Source organism: Podarcis cretensis (assembly GCF_951804945.1).
Source record: "Podarcis cretensis genome assembly, chromosome: 14".
NCBI classification, from domain to species: domain Eukaryota; kingdom Metazoa; phylum Chordata; class Lepidosauria; order Squamata; family Lacertidae; genus Podarcis; species Podarcis cretensis.
In genome coordinates this window covers 26,460,554-26,466,071 of record NC_137183.1, presented here as the reverse complement: position 1 = coordinate 26,466,071, position 5,518 = coordinate 26,460,554, and positions in this window count along the sequence as shown.

Below are 5,518 nucleotides of genomic sequence, written 5' to 3'. Positions count from 1 at the left end.
TCCCTTTAGATGGCTGGCAGAGGAGCAAGTGAGCAGAGGACTCTGTGCAATGGCCACTGGCTGCCTCCCTGACCTGAGGCAATTGTCTCAATGCACCTCTGGTTGGGCCGGCCCAAACACCTCCCTTGTTCTCTTCAAATGGCAATGGCACCAGAGGTATCAGAACTCAAATATCTTCTGGAAATGTAAAGAAAAAGAAGGCTCCTTTTATCATAAGGTAACAAAAGCATTCTGGGAAATGATATATAATGAATTTAAAAAAGTTTAAAATAACTTTTATTTAAAAAATAACAACCAGAGGCTTTTCTTTAATTAGGAATGGTAGGTGCTGAAATTCCAAGGGAGCAGGAAAGACTTTTTATGTATGCGACGAAAGCTGCACGGATGTTGTTAGCCCAGAGATGGAAGGGAGATAAAGTCCCTACCACAGAAGAGTAGCAAATCAAGTTGATGGACTATGCCGAAATAGCAAAACTGACTGGAAAGTTCAGGAACCAGGAAGAACAAAACTTTAATAAGGAATGGGAATTTTTTAATAATTTACCTTAAAGACCACTGTAAGCAGTTGAAAACATTAGCAGGACTGCAATAACACTTGTAATGTAACAAGAACTATGGATATAAAGCAGTTTTTTAAAAGCTTGGATTATTGAAAAAAGATGCAGCAGAAAAGATTTAACAACAGAACTCATGGAGGAGAAGGTGGGAAGTCCAGAGATTTGGAGGGATATTTTAACTGTGGATATGTTGTGGTGTGATTATAATTTTAAATATGTAAAACCAAATATTGTGTGTGTGTGTGTGCCGGAACTGAGTTCCAGCGAGTTCCAGCTGGGAAAAAAGCCATAAATGCCACTGAGAATGAGGGGGATGTTTGGGCTGGCCCAATCCTGAGGCGCATTGAGACAATTGCCTCAGGTCGGGGAGGCAGCCAGCTGCAATTGCATATATATGTGCTAAAAGGAAGGAGAATTTTTCTGCATTTGGCTTCTCACCTTCCAGGTTGCTGCCCTTCAGGATTCTCTGCAAGAAGCTCTTTCTGCCTGCAGTGCAAAGCAATTCCTTCTATATTTCCTCAGCCTTGATAGGAGAGAGGGCAGTCAACTCCCCCAGTTCTGCCTATGTAGTGTGGAGAAAAGGTGCTCTATCCCAGTGCCTTCCCAGATCTCTTCTCTCCCCAACACGTCAAAAGGAAATGAGGGATGCCCAACATACACAAGGGTAGTTACCAAGATTAAGACTGAGTTGCATTATTCATTACCACTGTTAAATAATTCAGTGAGGGAGAGAGAGAATAAAAATCAGCACTGAATTTGGTTGTCATGAATATTCCTTCTTGGATCGGGGTGAGAAAGTTATGCACTTGGTACTCTAAATACCATTGAAATATTGAATAATATCTGTATGGTGGTTTGATAATCCATGCATCCATCACGGAAAAGTGCTATATTTTCAATGCCTGCCTTAGTTATTCAATATATTTCTGGATCACTAGACCTTAACCCATCTGCATTTTATGACACTGTTTTAATTTTAGGTTTTAAAAATGTTTTAGTGGCATAGTAGTAGTATATTTCTTTCGGTCAATGTGGTTTATATTGATGGCTTTATTGTATACTTGAGGTTCACTGCAATAAGATCTAAAAATGTTATTAAATAAAATTATTCTTTCTTCTTTGCCTTTTGCACAAACCCTCACAAGGCGGCATAAGATGAAAGTGTTGAAAAGAAAAACAGCTGAACAAACACGACACAACAAAACCCCTCAAATTGCCTTGGATTCCAAAACTGGCCATTCAGAGTTGAATATGATGGGTTGGATTTCCATTGCAGAATCTCTCGCACAGAAACTCTTTTGACCCTGAAAAGTGGAATCTGGTTTCATGAATGAATGGCTATGTGCTATGTGTTACATGCTAATCAGTTGCCCAGAAATTGTTAATGGGGCACAATCTGGTGAAAGTTAGGTGCAGCCAATTCTCTGTGAAAATAAGCCGGGATTGTGGAGTCACCTCAGATTTAATGCATTTCTGTGGAATCGGTTCACACAATCAGATTTTACTCGTTGTACTGAGTTGGGCTGGGCAGCCTGCGACCCTCCAGATGTTGAGCTACAGCTGTGCTCTAGGTATTCTGTCTTGGTTAGGAAGCCTCCAACCCTTGACTTGCTTTTCTTGGAAGGAAGATCTGATACCCTCATGCAGAGGATATCATCTGCAAAGCTGCTGGATGCAAAACGGAGCTCACCATGTTTGCTACACTGATAAACCTTACCAAGAAGGCCTAGAAAAATGTGTGGGGATTAAAGAAGAGTGGAAAATATTTATTGGATATATGGAAAATAATTGTACACTGCTGAGAACGCTGGCAGCATTAAGAGTAAATAATATTTGATTGATGTAAAAGTGGAAAATTGATATGAATGGTTATAGTAAAATATGCAGGAAACTATGATATGTAATATGAACCATGGAAGGAGAAGAAGGAAAGCCATTGGATATTTTAAAGTTTGTAAAAAGTTTAATTTCAAATGTAGAAAAATGAAAACTCAAGTGTGTGTGTGTGTGTGTGTGTGTGTGTGTGTAGAGAGAGAGAGAGAGAGCTTTGATTGGATCCTTCTTCTTACCACAGAGCTTACTTGTGTGATTGATATCATTGCAAAAACCTTTGTTTTTTCCTTTCCCACCCACGGTGAAAACTGCCCCCCTCCCTTCACTCTTGCCCTCTAGAGGGCAAGTTACCTGAACCACATTAACTAGCTAGCTGAAATTACTGACTTGTCCCAGATGCTGCCTCTTGCATTGCTCTATTTGGGGGAGGGAAAATCGGGGTGGGTGGGTGGGTGGGACAGATGTCTGCTAGGAAAAGAACCTTCTCGCTGCTATGGAAAGATGAAGGCAAGAGTTGAATGCTCCACACTCTTCCTTCACCTTCCATTTCATTAGTTGCTTCTAACAAGGCAGGACCCGTTTGTCTTCAAAAGAGACTCTGCTGCCCTCAACAGGCAGAAACAGCGCACAAGTTTGTTCTTACTACATCAGGAGCTGCCTCATTGCACCTGCATCATACATGTAAAGTACAATCTGGCAAACTGTAGTTTGCTACTCCCACCCTTAACAAACCTTAGCTGCCAGGATAAGGACATAGAAAGAGCCTGATGGATCGGCCCAATAACCGATCTTTTAAAACCATCCATTTTGGTGGCCATCATTGTCTCCTGTGGGAGTGAGTTCCAAAGGTGAACCATGCACGGCATGAAGAAGTAGCTTTCTTTTCCGTCCTGAATCTTCCAGCAAATCTTTTGCCACACTGTCCTGCTGGGATTCTATATATCAGAACATGTTATTATGCTTGTGGGCTATGTAGCTGCAATCTTACACTGCATTTACCTGGTGTGAGTTATTCCCAATGAGCTGCTTCTGAGTAGACGTTATACAGTGGTACCTCTGGTTAAGAACTTAATTCATTCCGGAGGTCCATTCTTAACCTGAAACTGTTCTTAACCTGAGGTACCCCTTTAGCTAATGGGGTCTTCCGCTGCTGCCACACTGCCACCGTGTGATTTCTGTTCTCATCCTGAAGCAAAGTTCTTAACCCGAGTTACTATTTCTGGGTTAGCGGAGTCTGTAACCTGAAGCGCCTGTAACCTGAGGTACTACTGTATTGCAAATCCATGGGCAAACACTGACGGTGTACTCTTCTGTCAAATACTATCAAGTATTGCTTGCTTGCGTGGCTGATCCAGTCAAATGTTAACTGCTGCTGCATGTCAGCTGCCAAATTTGGTCAAATATTCACCGCTAGGAGTCAGATAGAGTCAGACTCTTAATAACTGGCTGAAGCAGCTCCTGTAATGATCAAAGGTTACAACATATGGGTGCTTTTTAGTTTAGAAAAAAGGTGAGCAACTGGGGAACATGATAAGAGGAGTATAAAATTATCAGACCCTCCAAGTGTCCCTATTTTCCAGGGACATCCCTGATTTAGAGAAGCTGTCCTGGTTTCTGATTTGATCCCTGAATATCCCACTTTTCCTTAGGACATCCCTATTTTCATCAGAAAAATGTTAGAGGGTATGGTAAAGGTAAAGGGACCCCTGACCAACTCTGGGGTTGCGGCGCTCATCTCGCTTTATTGGCCAAGGGAGCCGGTGTACAGCTTCTGGGTCATGTGGCCAGCATGACTAAGCCGCTTCTGGTGAACCAGAGCAGTGCACGGAAACGCCGTTTACCTTCCCGCCAGAGTGGTACCTATTTATCTACTTGCACTTTGACGTGCTTTCGAACTGCTAGGTGGGCAGGAGCAGGGACCAAGCAATGGGAGCTCACCCCATCACGGGGATTCGAACCACCAACCTTCTGATCGGCAAGTCCTAGGCTCTGTGGTTTAACCCACAGCACCACCTGCGTCCCTTAATGAAGTTATAGACCTACTTAAATTTATGGATCTAAGTTAGGTGTGTCCACCCGCATCCCAGAGGGTATGGTAGGATGTCCCTATTTTCATTGGAGAAATGTTGGAGTGTATGTATTTATTTGACTCCAGAGCTGTCTGAAGGCAATCCTGCATAGGGAAGGGTTTTGTTTGTTTTTTTAAAAAAATGTTCAATGTTTTATTGTGTTTTTATATATGTTGGAAGCTGCCCAGAGTGGCTGGGGCAACCCAGTAAGATGTGAGGGGTATAAATAGTAAAATTATTGTTATGGAATTGGATGTCCCTATTTTCATCAGAGAAATGTTGGAGGGTATGAATTATGCATCCTTGGGCATAGCCGGGGGGGGGGGAGGAGCTGCCCACCCAGATCAAGTAGAACAATCGAAATACTTAACTAACTGACCAAATACGTCGGTTGTGCCCCCCTCAACAAAAGTCCCGGCTACACCCATGTATGCATGGCATGAAGTAAGAGGATGGAGGACGTTTCTCTGTCTCTCATAAACACCTGAATTTGAGGCCATCCACTGAAGCTGAATGTTGGAAGATGCAGAACAGACAAAGGGAAGACCCCAGTTAATCTATGGACTTTGCGCCACAAGATGCAATAATGACCATTAAGTTGGATGGCTTTAAAAGGCGGTTAGAGAGAAACGGATGAAGGATAAGACTGTCAGTGGCTGCTGCTGCCCCTGCTTTTTACTGATTTTTAGACAGCCTAGGAACATAAATTGATGCTGAAGGCTTACTTCTGAATTGACCTGTGCAGGATTGTGTACGCGCCAGTTAAATGCCACTGAACACTCTCCACGTGAAAGAAAGGTCAAGGCTGAAGCTTCACTTACTGCTACTGAGCATGCTCAGGATTGGCTGAGGGCAGGAACAGGGCAAGGGGTTGAACTTCATTGTTTATACTGAGCATGCGTAAAATCAGGTAAGGGCAAAGTGTGGCTTCATTTGCTGCTACTGAGCCTGTCTAAGAACAAAGGCCGGCAGGTTCTTCTAGTGAGCATGCTCAGGATGACGTAGTAAGCAAAGGCATGGTAAGGGTAAGGGAGGCGGCTCAGCTCCTGCTACTGCGCA